Source organism: Cheilinus undulatus, linkage group 3 (genome assembly GCF_018320785.1).
Source record: "Cheilinus undulatus linkage group 3, ASM1832078v1, whole genome shotgun sequence".
NCBI classification, from domain to species: domain Eukaryota; kingdom Metazoa; phylum Chordata; class Actinopteri; order Labriformes; family Labridae; genus Cheilinus; species Cheilinus undulatus.
Genome location: NC_054867.1, coordinates 45,676,952 through 45,692,427, shown reverse-complemented (window position 1 = coordinate 45,692,427; position 15,476 = coordinate 45,676,952). Strand labels below are relative to the sequence as shown.

Below are 15,476 nucleotides of genomic sequence, written 5' to 3'. Positions count from 1 at the left end.
TCCAACATACATTTCTCAAGAATCAATGCAAAAGAAAGAAAAAACAGCACTTTGCTCCTTACATAAGCCACACAGTCCTGTTTCTTTCAGTCAATGTCCACATATCCTACAGTTCATGTAAAAGTTAGCAGCATGTTTTACAGCTCATAAGAAAAAGTAGGTTAATTATCCCAGCTCTGCTCTTATAGATAGTGAGAGCTGATTATGAGCTTCCATGCCTCTATTTCTGTGCTGACTCTCAGACACATTAACAACACGCTGCATGCTGAGGTCTGCTCATAATCAGTGCAGAAGCCTACAGGAGGAACACAACCTCTGTTAGAGATGGGAATTAGAGGGCAAGACTCACCACGAATGACCTCTGCCCCCCCGGAGCCTGATCACATTCCCTATTCTTCAATTAGAGACGCTTTGTCACAGCCCTCTGGGACTTATTTAGATGCACATGTCATCCTTTAGTGTCTGCATGAGATGCACCAGGCTTCGACCAATGCCACTGTAAAAACAAGAGCAGTATAATAATAGACTCTCAGCTCAGCGACTCCACTTCTGACTGTCTCAAACAGATGGCAAGTCAGGTGACAAAGTAGCAAGGCTCACTCCCACTTAGAGTCACCAATTAACCTAGCTAGCATGTGTTTGGACTGTTAGATCCAGCTGGGAGAGCCTAGTCATGCACTGGAGAATATCAAACTCCACACAAGAAGACCTTCTTGCTTTGTAGCAGTATTAAGTTGCTGATCATCAGTCACTAAGCCAGCTAACTATATAATCAACCAATCAAACTATGGTACATTTCATAGCCTTAACTCAGCCGCTTAAAACCAAGTGGCAAGGTCAGGTTAGGTATGGGAGCATCTATCTGACCCCTCCATGACACATGTGGCTGCCACCTACGTCTGCTGCAGCCCATCTGGTCCTGGGTACCCATTATATGGTGAGCTGGATCAAGCCCAGGAAAGCACGCGTAGAAGTGCAGCAGACCAACCCCTGCCTCTGAGCACATCAGCATTAGACACACAGTCTTGCCAATGATACCCAAAAATCCGCTAAAGAGAAGTCGTCACAAAGGAGTCCAACCAGCGCCATCAGGCCTTAAAAGAGTAAAGTAAGACTGGGATAATCAACAAGTGAAAGGCTCTGACTTTTCTCCATATGCTCCATATGCTATGAGTGCAAACCCGCCTACAGTTGATCTCGGCCCCTCAGTTAGCAGATAGATGGATTATGCTGCCAAGGTAGGTGAACTGCTCTACAACTTGCTGTTGTGTTTTTACAAGGGGTGGGAGAAAAAATCGATACAGCATAGTATCACGATATTTTGTCTGGCTATATATTGTATCGTCTCATCTGCCAAGTATTGATTTTTTTCAAATTAACTGCTAATATGACCTGAGGTGTACAATAATTGAAAATAAAATAAATTGCTAGGACAACTGTTTATCCAGTGAGGTTGGCAGAACTGATGGTCAAAGAGCAGGAGAACGTTAGCACAACAAACATGGCAGCACCAGGGGAAGAACATTAGGAATGCAAGCAGGGCACGAATGAGATGGACATGACACTTGAGGCTTGCAAGAAGTGCTACAAGGAAATAAAATACTGCAGAAATACAACAAACATGAGGACAAGACTAACGCTAAACAGTTGAAAAAAATGGCATGGATCACAATATATCGCAATATGTGGTATCGCAATACTTACTGTATCGCAAAATGTTTAAAACCACAAGAATATCGAATCGTGACCCAAGTATCGTGATAATGTCGTATTGTGGGGCCACTGGTGATTCCCAGTCTTAGTTTTTACTTGCCTTCACTATGAAAATTTGTCAAATGTGGCAAATTGCTTCGTACTGAAAGTCTGGGGCTCTGTCACTCCTTTAAAATCACTCTGCATCCATCCATCCATCCATCCAGAGCCTCAGACAGCTCCCTCTCATGCATCATAGTGCTGTGCCAAGTTGGGGAGATGGAGAACAACTTTTTAATTCAGCCTCTGTTATGACCTGTGAGTAGGCAACAAATGTATGCTATTTCCATGGTTGAGATCCACATAATACATGGGCAAACTAGGGTGTTTAAAGTGAGGGTTCAGTGCAAGTGATTTTCTATTTTAATGTGCAAAAAATTCAAACAGAATAAATTGACTCAGTATGCAAAAGCCTTAACTGCTCCTCTTTAACAGCTTTTCTGCCTCATTTTATTATAAACATAGCTTTAATGGGAACACTGATACTTTTCAATAAATTAACCTTGTGGGGTAAGGTACCTTATAACGAACCTTGTCAACAAAACAGCTCATTAATGTGAACAACAGGAGCCATTTCTGTCACTGTTTAATACACATTTAAACTGGCAGCAAATGAAGAGCTTTTTGGAGCAAAGACATTTTCCATCACAATAAGCAAGACTGGATAGACATGGCGAAAATCCAAGCAAGATCAAGGTTAACTGCACCAAACTGAACCACTTGGTGAAAATGAACAACGCAAAAATGTCATTTGACTTAAGACAGCGGTTTTTAATCCACCCACCACTGTTTCTTTGTGAGATTTTAAAACTTAGTTTGCCTTAACGTGTTACTACTTTGGGGACTCAAAAGTAGCTGGCATTTTGTTAGTGCTTCTCTATGCAGAATTGACTACCTGCCTTCCATTTAGGGCAATGGTTCTCATTTGGTCTAGCATCAGGACCCACCACCTCCTCCTTAACACTAAATTACGACCCAAATGGGGCATTTTGGACCTGAGATTAATCCAAATTGTGATGGAATTAAGAGATGGGGAGATATCCTTCACAATAAAAGCCCATCATAGATTTTTTGCCACACATTTTTACCCCAGGCAAATATTTATAACCCACTGAAAATGGCTTTGCAACCCAACTTTGGCGCCCAGCCCACCCTTTAAGAACCAAGGATCTAGAACTGTTCACTGAGACATAACATCAGCTCAATACAACATGTAGACCCTTTAGCTTCTTAGTTGCATTTACAGGTCAATAATTATGAACATAGTGTTGATTAGTTAAGATTATCTTGATGGACAACAAGTCTCATAGAGTAAATCTGTAGACATTTTGCTGATGCATGCAATTTCTGGGTTGTCTCTTTATACAACTAATAATGAAGTTAATGGCAGGCTGAAAGGAGCAATAAAAATGCTGCAAATGAATCTTCTCAGGCTCACCAGCAAGTCAATTTATTATTCTTGGGCAGCTGTTTGTGCAGATATTTGTGTTAAATAAAGGTCAAAATTGCAACCTACTACTTGTTTCTGATCATTCAAGATAAAAGTCTTATCTAATCCTGGCCCACACATCATTACAGTTAAGAAATGAGAAGCAAACTCTGCATGGGAATACATCAGGCATTTTTCACTGCATCATGTCCTCGGTGAGGGAGCAACAATGTGAAAGGCTCCTTGTGTTATCACTTCCACCAGGGGAGATTTGTGCGACAGGCAAGCAGCCCAGTTCCCCACATGCGAGCCAACCTTCGCACCTCCGAAATCATCTGTGCACGGTTAAGCCCTGGTATGACACGAGAGAATTACAGATAGAGGAAGACAGAGGAGAAGAGGAGGAGATGAAGAGATGTGGGTTGAAAGAGAAGCTGTCGTTCTGTGAAAGCAGAGGGTTTTTTTATGTGCTGCTTTTTTCATCAGGCCAGCATTAGATCAACAAACACTGACCTACTTCTAAAGACCAAATATGCACTGCTGAAAGCTCTGAGACGGCATATTCTCCTCATGTATGTTAAATGTTTCTCATCTCGCAATCTAAGATAAACTCACTTAACTGTGTCCATTGATTTCCCAAGAAAAATCAATAGGACGTACCCAGAAGGCGGAGAGGTTATATAGTTTGACTAAAAGAGGACAAAATATGGATTTTACATAGAAGGAGGTGCCTTTCAGGGAATGTTGGTAATTATGTGTAGACTTGACTCTCATAGTTTTCTTACCACTCAAAGCATTTGTAGGCTACATGCCTAATTCATCCATTCAGAGGCGTATCTATAGACAGATCAGGTAGTGTGCCTGCACCAGAGCCTATGATGCAAGAGTGCAGGATTAAATGAAAGAAAACATACCTCAGACATACAGAGAGATATATACCCTTGAAGGCAACAAACCAGCTCTGGCATGGAGTGATAAAAACATCATACCTATAACAAACAAACAAAGTCAAAGTGTAACAAAACGGAAGGCTTATTTTACATACGTGCTGTACTCAATCATAATTTCTTGTACTGTGTCTCATGTTGTCCGGTCTTGAGCCCCTATTTGATCATGTGACAAGAATTCAGCCAGGAAAATGAGAAATATAAAAAGACAGAAAAGCTGAACACACCTAAAAGGTAAGCTAAGAGAATACCTTTCTAACACAAAAGCAGATGCAAAAGAAGACGGAGAAAAAAGGACAGGAGGAAAAGTTTAGCAACCCTCCCAGGTTTAGACTCTTTAGGATTTTTTAACAACAGTTGCTATCCCATGGGCAAGCCCCCTTGTAGCAGCTGCACATTAGTTTAGCATCTACATTGCTGCTCTCAGTGATGTGTCAACAAACATGCAGCACGTAACTGTTGAAGCAACTTGAAAAGCATTGGCCTGAATGAAAGTAAAGGTATGCTATTGTTTTAGATGTGAATTTTTAGACAGGGCATTGAATCAAATAATATATTGGTTATTTAGAGGGCTACCTATAAGCTAATTTTTCTACAAGCTGGCTAGCCAGCCTATGTATTATAATGGAAAGATAAAGGAAGCTTTTGCTCAGCACAAGGCTTGTCAGATATAACTCATATTAGGGATGGTTGTTTCCCACAGCCTCATTATTCTGGTTTCACTTCACTATATAAGTTCACTTGGATTTGCAAGAATGTCTTTTTGCTCTACATCTGCATAAAATGCAGGATCTGCAAGTCAGCTATCAGCTACACTAGTTTTACTTCTCTACAAATTATAAAGCATTAAATGCTGCTTCTGATCTTATAATCCCATTTAAAAGTTAAAGGAATTTTTTTTACTTTGCAGCATCTTTCATGGCTGAAGATGTTTGCAACACTGATTCAGTGCAACAAGCCTAGCTGTTGATGCTAACTGCTGAATAGCCCGGTGTAGAGGGCTGTGTTGCTTCAGTATTTTACCCTTTTTATCACACAGCTTTCATATTGCATAGCTAATGTCCAACTCCCAAAATAATTCAGTGCAATCCATCTTTGTATTCTGTGCTCGCAGCTTATATACTTTCTCATTCCTATTACTGGTAGTTTATTTTGATCTGGAGCAGGTGCTCAGAGGTGGCAAAGTACTCTTTTTAGTACTTAAATAGAAGCACACATACTTGCACTGTTTTATGTTTAATGAAAAACATTCAACACATTAAGAAGTTGTAGAACTGGTGCTTGATTTTCTAAAAAAATATATTTTCATACCAAGCATTATGTAAAATTTGTGCTAGTCTGAGAAGAAAATGATCTAGTTGAACAATTTTCAGAAAAATATATGCAGTTATATCAGTCATAGGTCAAAAAATGTGTTTTTTGTCTGATTTATTAAAAGCCAAAGTAGTACTGAATGAAGAGAAGTTTGGGAGCTGAAAGAGCTGGCTCTTCTTGCTGGAATGAGCCAAATGATCCAAATCCCAAACCTGACATGCCAGGTGGATTTGTTTCACACACCTATCTGGTAAACCCCTCATAGACAGTGTTTAGGAAAGGGCGGAGGCTTTGCAAAAAACTCGGAGGGTGATTGGATGAACATTCTGTCTTTCACATCATTATGCGCCAATCAGAGCAACAAAATGCGTGACGTAGCTGCTACCGAGCTGCACCCCTCCACAGAGAACTCCATAGAGAACTGCATAACGCGAACCATGGTGACTATAGACATGTCAGTACGTGACTTTTTCGTTTTTGAAAAGAAAACAACTCGCCGCTGTTCTTTGTTCTTCTTCTAACAAAGAAATGTTGTCAAGTTCTGATAAAGCTGACGCTTTAGCAACATCCACGCTAATGTGTTCCTCCATAATTGCACCGGCCACTTGTAGCTGCTTATTTACATCACAACACCACCACACCCAAAAGTACTGCCCCTCAACGCTGATTGGTCCTGTGACTTTCTAACCGGGCCCAAACTGTTCAGACGGGAGCTTTGCAAGATGGATTCGCCAGTGAGAAACACAGAAACAGGTGTATCCATCTGCTTTGCAAGGTTACCAGATCCCTGAAAAGAGCTGGAATTTCCATCACTAAGGAACAGCCTTAATTTATGAAGGTGATGAAGTCTTAAAAATGAGCCCAAAAGTCTGAGGCTGTTTCAGCACCACAGTGAAATGGACAGCTCCTCTGCTCTCAGGTGCCTGTAGTCATGTCTCAGAGCTTTCACTCACATCTCTCTCCATGGTACTGATAGCCAACCTTGCTAAGCAGATGGATTTCCTTCTTTCTCACTGGTGAATCCATCTTGCAAAGCTCCTGTCCAAACCATTTGGGCCCGGTTAGAAAGTGACAGGACCAATCAGCAACAAGGGGCAGTAATTTCAGGCGTGGCGGAGTCGTGACGTAAGCGAGCAGCAACAAGAGACTGGTGCCATTATGGCGGAAGACAGCGTGGATGTTGCTAAAGTGCCAGTTTTATCAGAACTTGACAACATTTCTTCATTAAAAGAAGAACAAATAACAGCAGAGGGTTGTTTTCTTCTCAAAAACAACAAAAGTCGTGTACTGACGTCTACAGTTGCCGTGGGTCGCATTATTCCTTGGTAGCTGCGCACACACACCTCGGTCATGGCTACGTCACGTGTTTTGTGACTCTGATTGGCCTGTAAAGATGTGACAGACAGAATGTTCATCCAATCACCCTCCGAGTTTTTTTCAAATCGTCTGCCCTTTCCCAGATGCTAAGTATTGAAGGTTTTCCAGATGGATGTAACACATCCATCTGGTGTGTCAGCTTAACGGATAGCTAAGTGTTACTGGAAAGGTTTTGTCCTAGTTTGGTACTATTAGACCTGGGTTTAACAATCTAAAGGATATCTAATGAGAAATTAATAAAGAGCTAAATCATCTCCCCATTACAGATGATGATCTCCAGGACTGTGTTCCATCTCTTTAGCTCTCTAAACTGTATTTCTGTTTCTTCCGCAGCCAATTCAAATATCCTGCTTTCATATGCAAACATTTATCATTCACATTAGTGCCAATGTGTCTTAGGCTTCATGTCCTTAAATATTTTAAGCTGCTCACGCTTCGTCTCATGACCTCTGAGACAATATGGAGCCACCGCAGTGAATATACTACCACTGTTTAATGCCTGGGGGGCTGTGGGCTACATATCTCCTCTTCTCTGAGTCGATTACCAGCAGTCAGACAGGGTTTGTGTGTCTGTGAGTGTGTGTGCCTATTTGAAAGAGAGACACTTTGAGTGCATGAGTGAGAGAGGCGGACTGATTCATGGATCGACGGATGTTCTTGGCTGAATGGCTAAATGGTTCAGAATTCAGCGTCTGAGTGAATACATGATGACTTAAATATCCATTGACCAAAGAGTCCAGAACCCTCTCCTCAGTCTGACGAGTTGTGGACTGAAGCTGTGACTCTTTATTAACTCCTCACGACCGCAGCTCCATTTGAATTTCCGTGCACAAATTGTCAATGATTTGCATCCGAAGCAATATCCACACGCCTACTCACTCTCCGCCGCTCCGTTTATGCTCTCTGGGGTTAGCCGCATCCTCAGAGGCAATACAGTAAAATGGAAAAGTAATCTTCAAAGAGACTCAATCAATGGGCACAGAAGCCTATCATTCCAGCCAGAGAAAATCCACTGGGCTCTATTCATCAGGTCCGGCTCCAGAGAGAAGAGCCTGACCTTCCTGTGGCCGCCGGGGCCTCGGGGGGCACAAATAGATGGATCCCCCACACCCTTCCAGCGCCTCTGATGATCTGCTTGATTGCCAAAGAGGTTAAGGCCTACAAACCTGCTGCTGAGTTTACTGGATGCTTAAGTCCATTCAGACTCTCCTCTTTCAGCAGAGAGCAGCAAACCAGCAGAAAAACATGTTACTCTCCATAAAACAGAATCTGTCCATGTTATTTTAAATAAAACTGCCCGGCATTAATATGTGTAATGCATTTTTATTCCCTAACCAAGGACTTACAAAGTATAAACCTTTAAATTTCAGCTCCAAGCTACTTAATTGAATAAGTACCCTTTTATTGCTACTGAAATTCATTAGCTGAAGTAAGAAGGTTAATTTCATCATTAGATCCAAATTTAGACCTAATATTAATAGAGATTTATATTGGATTTGGGTATCTGGATATCAACAAGTACTCCTAAATAGGGATGGGTACCAAATTCGGTACTTTTATAGGTACCGACCGAATACCGTCGGTACTCACGACTACTGATTCTCATAAAATCAAACGGTACCATGTTTCGGTACCTTACTGCATCCTTGTGACTGGAAGAGAGTGGAAGAGTAGTCAGTTTTCCACGCCGTTCACAAACGCAGCATTGCACGCATGAGACTAATGACGTCAGCAGCAGCTCACTGAATCAACAAAGCAAGCATGGTTGATAGGAGGAGATTGAAGGCAGTGCTCCTCTTTTAAAATACGATACTGACTACGCTACAATATTTTTGACGTGAAGTTCAAGGTTTACCACGGCAAAACTTCTAATCTGAGGAAGCAGTGTGATGATTGATGATTCAGATCAGCTTGTGCTGCTTCCTTCTCGCTTGCCCTCGCTCTCTCTCATGCTGAATCCTCACTTAAAACACCGTGATTTGGCAGTTTATCATGTGGATATCACCCATAGAAATATACTAGATAAAGGCATATGTTTGTTCTCTCAGTCAGCTAATAGAGACTAAACTAAGGCATGGGTTGCCTACTGTGAGTGCGTCCTAAAAGTTGCTCTCCATCTCTCCAACTTGGCGCAGCTGATGCCGTATGAAGCGCTCTGTCAGGATGGATGGACCCAGAGTGATTTTGGAGGAGTGACAGAGCCACAGGCTCGTCCTCACTGCCTATTTTCATCACAGAATGAAACTATTTGCCATATTCTATGAACTTTTGCAGTATATACATCAATAGAATGTAACAGACCCTGTGTGTAGGGTTCGGGTGTGTGACATTTTTTCAGATTAATGCTTGGTTATGCTTCTCCATGGATGGCTGCATGATTGATTGATGAATGAGGAGCGGGAACGTTGACGTATTAGTTTTGTTGAAAAAGAACTGTACAAGGAAAGATGTGCAGTACATGTAGTTCATAGTAGAGGAAGTAGTTTGTTTACTTTATTTGTAGTTTGTAATATTTCAATTTGTAAAATGTTATACCTCTATCTATTTATTTGGTTATTTTGTCTCAATCCTTGTTTTTTAACTTTTTCGCCCTCCATGGACCCTAACACACATTTTTTTTCAAGAGGGGAAATTAGAGGCATAGGAGGTAGTGGGGCTGGGTTTTAATTTGTGCAATATAAAGAAAAACTGCTGGGTAGTTATAGTACTTTAGGTTTTCCTCATTGAAGTAATTTGTAAAAACACTTGTGATGTTACGTTAGAAACTATGTGCAATGTCGTTTTGATGTATTAGATATTTGATGTTTTGATATTGATAATTCAAATCTAAAATTCAGAAGTTCTGAGGTCACTTTATAAATGAACTAGCATTTGTTAGTGCATATTCACACACTAAAGTACTGAAAATGGGTACCATTTTGTACCTGTACCGTTACACAGGTACCAGGAATCGGTACCGTACTGGTTCAATTGTGAAAGGTACCCATCCCTACTCCTAAATGCTCTGTGTAGACGTACCACACTAAAAAGACTTTGGTATCTGACATCTTAAACTGCATATGGAGCTGGCCTACAATGCTGTCATCCAGATTATATTGGTTACGCAGACACAATGAGTACTGGTGCACATATAAGACCAAACTTTTAAATGGCTTGATAATTCACCAGTTAATAATAATAATAATAATAATAATAATAAAAAAGCTTATTTTATGTACATCAAAAAGACTTGAAAGACAGCTTGTCTTTCAAAGATCTGGATCATTTAGCTCAGCTCCGTTGGTATTATTTTGCATTTTTTATGCCTTTAAAACAACAAAAATGGAAAAAAAAAGAAAATTGTCCCTAAACCGACCTTGTTAATTACAAAAGGAGCCGGCTCTTGGAACTGGATCGCTGTGTCTTGTCATCTAAACTTGAGTATTATTTGAATTTAACCACTACTCCAAAGGGGTTTATTTGCCCAACAGTATGTCAACAAGTCCTTTAAAAACATGTTTAAGACAAAATGAGGAAGAAAAGCTGTTAAAGAGGCACTGCTAGCCTCTTAGAGAGGTAGCAGAGCAATCAAAATGATGCTGTTTGCAGAAGTGTGTTAAGCTTCAGCCGATGACAATACATTGCTAAACATAGTGTGGACCTATGTACTTAGATTGGTATCAAAGTGCCCAAAATTGATCATTAATCCTTGTCTGAACTACATCTAGCGAATGACACCATCTGTAAAAGATTTGATCCTATAGTACTAATCAAATACAGGTGATTCTAGCAGATCATGTATGGGAGGTTTCCCAGATGAGTATCAGGTACAGTATATCCCATGCAATGGACATATGAGCTCAGGCCTTACACAACTACCTGATGTGTGGAATGTAAACTATAAACATGAACACACAAGGAGGTTATCAACATTTCAATTCTGACATCACAGCTGAGATACTATTACCAACCATAATCAACATCAGATCAGATCAGAATGATGACCAGCAGAACACTCAGTCTGCACTTTGCTTCTCCAACATTTCTCACTGTGCAATGATCCAACTGTATAATTTCAGCTAGTGACCGAATTAACTGGTAATTTTCAGCTGACCTTACTGGTAGGTATAACTGTTATCGCAGCTGATAAAAACAGAGAGAGTCCTTGCAAATAAGCCTTTAATGAGTTTTATGTGTTGTAACGTTAAAATAACCTCATCAGATATGCTTTTAAAGAGAAACTGCGTGGTCCCTTTTTGAACTTTAAAATCGATTTCATTTTCATTATTTTAACAGGTTGAAATGTCCACTCATCCAAACAGTCTTATTTATCAGTCAATGCTGGAACTTGTAACCTATTTTTGCTATTTTCTGCCTATTTTTTGCCTCTGTTAACTCCCTTTCACCACTTTTATGCTAATATTGGCATATTTTCATTTCACTATTTGTTCTATACACATTTTTACCTCTTTAACCCATTTTTTTGCCAATGGTAACCCATTTTCATGACTTTTTATGCCATTTTTTCCAGGTTTTATCACATTTCACTACTTGTTCCACCCATTTTTTGCCACTTTTAATGCATTATTTGCCACCTGTAACCCCTTTCATGCTCATTTTCTGCCTGTTTTTGCCACTTTTTACCCTTTTGCTGCCCCCCCAATCAGATAGTTTTATAAAACTATCTAATTGTGATTATTTTGACTCATACTGCAAATTCAGTATGAATTGTTGTATTGAGGGAGTAATCATTTTTATGTTATTTTCATTTTGATCAAGGAAAACTTTTACAAAAATGAGGAAAGTGGACATTTTTGTAGATTATTCTAAAAAATTACACTTGAATGATTGCATGGTGTGTAGAGCATGACATCTCTGCTGCTGCAAAGAAGAAGAAAAGTTTAAAAAACTTTTATTTTGACACACATTTCACCTTAAAGAAATACTGCACCTTCTGCAATCTGAAAATTACAGTAGGCCATATTGGGATTATTCTTAATTTTGATAAATTACCCAGCTCTACTTTTAAGGATTTAAACCTTTTTTTTAATCTTTAGAAAAGGGGTTTACGTTTTAAAGAAGGCTATATACTACAGCAGAGATAAATTAAAAAACAGTTGCTGCTTTCATAAGGTGATTATCATTCAGGTTATCCCAGCTTAACTTTACAATGGACCATGATTTTCCTGACTTCCATGGGCCCTCAGTTTGGCTGGGCCTCTGAAAGCCCCCCTTATGGCGACCTTGCCTCTACCAGTCATGTGTCCATTGTGTTTTGTGTCCATGTCGCCTTTGTTTTTGAGGATGTGCACAGTCAAAGCATAACTGGGGACACCTGGTTGCCATTTTTGCATCTGCATTGCCAACAGCAAGGATATTTTCAGCCATTGGTGTAAATGGTTTGACGATTATAGTAATTAAATTGAACCAAAATTGGCAAAATTACACCACTTTAGATGATACATCACGCTTCCTGACCTACAAAAGGCTTGACTTCATTTTTTCCTCACATGAAGCTATGCCCACAAACACCGTTAAACACTCTGTGATCAAGTTATTGGTATCCGGTGACTAGACAAACTGAATGTGGGACAGTTTGTGGTATGAATCACATGTTTAGATCCTTAAAACTTGTGTGGATAAATCAATAATTCTTTTTAAAGTCTGAATGAAAAATCACAATGTAAAAAACCTTGCAGCCATCAATAATACAATAATAAAAGACACCCAAAAAAACGCAATTAACCTTTAGAATAAAATGAATTTAGAAGCATGTGCTTTTTTGTTGATATGGAACGTGCAAAACTTCAGTAACTTAAGGTCAACCATTATTGTACAATATAACAAGTGTCCAATGGTAAGGCCACTGCAGCATTTTTAAAATGTCGGATCCATTATAATGAGTTTAATTTAATTCATCTGAGGTATTTTCTGTTCCTTCTGAGCTCTTCCATGTAGAATTCATCTTTATTCCTTATGTCAGCTCTGTTCAGTGGGAGCATCATTCACAAAGCTTTAAACTTCACCCACTGGGGATTTCCACTGCAGTAAAACTGTGACTTGTCGCTGTTTTGTTTTGGCTCCTGACTTTAACAGCCTCATTGTTAGCTAGATTCTTTATATGTACTGTCTCTCTGCTGACACACACAGTCCATTCTGGCACCTTCAACAAAAAACATAAGAAACCCCTTCCAACATTCAACACTGATGTCTATATTTACAAAACAGAAACAAGCCCATGCTTGCAGGCCAACTCTGTACATCCTTGTGTATCACAGCTTCTAATAAACCTCAGGCTGATTGTATTTCCACTGCATGCGTGACAAAAATAACACCAATGTGCCTCTTATGGTATGTAGCAGAGAGAAACAACTGCTGCAGATCTATATTTGTCACACAAGCTGCTGACAGAGGGCACGGACCCTTCTGTCAGGCAGGCTGCCAGCAGCCAGCAGGGTGGGGAGCACTGGAAGCACCTTTCACTGGGGTGTTACAGCTGAAGGATATGAGGAGCTAAAATGAGGGAGGAAACCAGGAGGGAATTAAAATGCACAGACGTACTGAGGGTGGGAGTGGACTGGTATCACTATTTCCATGCCAAAAGTAACTCTGTGTACTGGACTCTAATTCCAAATACTGGTCTGACTTAGTACTTTAAACAGAGCTATCCTTACATTCATCCCATTAACGGACTGAAAACAACACTTGTTTTGTCTGTCTTATCATCCTTTTTGAATCTGTTAAGTGGCAACTATTCTAATGTCTAATAAATTAAGATACACTGTATAAAAACTGTCCTAATTGATAGAAGTTATTTTTTTCTTGGAAGTCAAATCATGTCCATGTCCAAACTATCAGGCAGGACAGTTTTAGCATTAAGAAGGGCACCATTTTTACTTTTGGTATTTAAGGTTGGTTTAATACCTACAGCTTGTTTTTATTTCATTAATAAATGCCAATTGTACTTTTTTCAATTCAATTTCAATGATAGTTAAGAGAACAGCAAAGTGAATGCTGGGTTGACTTTGAGCAGTGAGGAGGTCAGACCAGGCATCAAATGTTTGACGCTACTCACAAAAATATTAAAGATGACAAGCAGTGCATGAATGAGAGAAGCTCTAAATGCTCCGCTGGTGTAATGGTATGTAATGGTAATTCTCTTTAAATGTTTCTTTTCTTCTACCTATTTTGCGTTGTTTGATGCAATCCAAAATCACTAGTTTTTAGCAATGTTTTGACAATCTTTAATGAAATTCTGTTTGATATCACTGTCAGTGGTCAAACAACTGAGCCCTGTGCAGGTAGAGTCTGTGCAGGTGATGCAGCTGCCGTCACAGATACACCGACATGATACTCCAGGCAGACGCTGAATTTGGCTGATCTTAAGTGAGTATTTGAGCTATCAGCAGGACCTTGTCCTGGTCTCATTTACATACAGTCCATTAATGCCATGGACATGCCAATTGTTTAACTTAAAGCTCTGGGTATGTGCTGCACTGGTTAATAGTTTATTTTATTTAATTTTATTTAATTTTATGGTTTTTTTTTTTGTTTTTACACTTTTACCTAACCTCCAGTGCTTCCTCATTGCAAACTCAAGATGGTATTTCCTCAGTATGTAAGTTCTTGTTCTTACAGAATCCTTTACTGTGACATATTTGCCAAACTTGTTTATGGACAACAGGGTGTGGGAGAGGTGGGTAGAGAGGGGTAGGGTAGGGGAGATAGGTGGGATAGGGGAGCTGGATGGGGTGAGGACAGGCTTTTCAATATTTACTTTATTTGTGTGTATGGGTTGACTGATATTTTCTTTTGGGACTGAAACCGATTATTTGTGGGGTATGAAACCAATAACTGATATTTGAAATCAAGACTCATTTACAGCAATAAATGAAAATTGTTCAGTGAAAATTCAGATAATAATACACTGCCTGGCCAAAAAAAAAGTCGCCACCTGGATTTAACTAAGCAAATAGGTATAAGCCTCCTATTGGATAATTACTGCATGGGCGATTATCTTTCAGCTGGCAACAAGTTATTTAACCCCAGCTGATGCAATGAGTAACTTCTCATTTCTTAAACAATGGATTTTTTCTTCCCTAATGGCACGGGCATATTCCAAGACGACAATGCCAGGATTCATCAGGCTTGTGAAAGAGTGGTTCAGGGAGCATGAGACATCATTTTCACACATGGATTGGCGACCACAGAGTCCAGACCTTAACCCCATTGAGAATCTTTGGGATGTGCTGGAGAAGGCTTTGCACAGCAGTCAGACTCTACCATCATCAATATTAAAATTAATGCAACACTGGATGGAAATAAATCTTGTGACATTGCAGAAGTTATCGAAACAATGCCACAGCGAATGCATGCTGTAATCAAAGCTAAAGGCAGTCCAATAAAATATTAGAGTGTGTGACCTTTTTTTGGTGGCAACTTTTTTTTTGGCCAGGCAGTGTATTTTATATTTAAGACCCCACTGATTAACACTGAAAGCTAACACAGCGCCAGAACAAAGTTCACTATTGAGGCACTTTCAAGGGTGGAACTATGAGACTGGACAGACTTGTCATTGTAGAAACTGCTATGGAAACTAATTATGGTTTTTTGGAACATCAGTGTAGAGCAGTGGTTCCCAACCTTTTCCAACTCAGGGCCCACTTTTAAGTTTCAAT

General features: G+C 39.8%; 1 protein-coding gene across 3 annotated transcripts in view; it reads right to left on the bottom strand.

The window, feature by feature from the left end:
• The window catches only part of rap1gapb (RAP1 GTPase activating protein b), a 246,310-nt gene that overhangs the window by 68,562 nt on the left and 162,272 nt on the right, over positions 1-15,476 (bottom strand). The gene's annotated exons all lie outside the window — the stretch shown is intronic.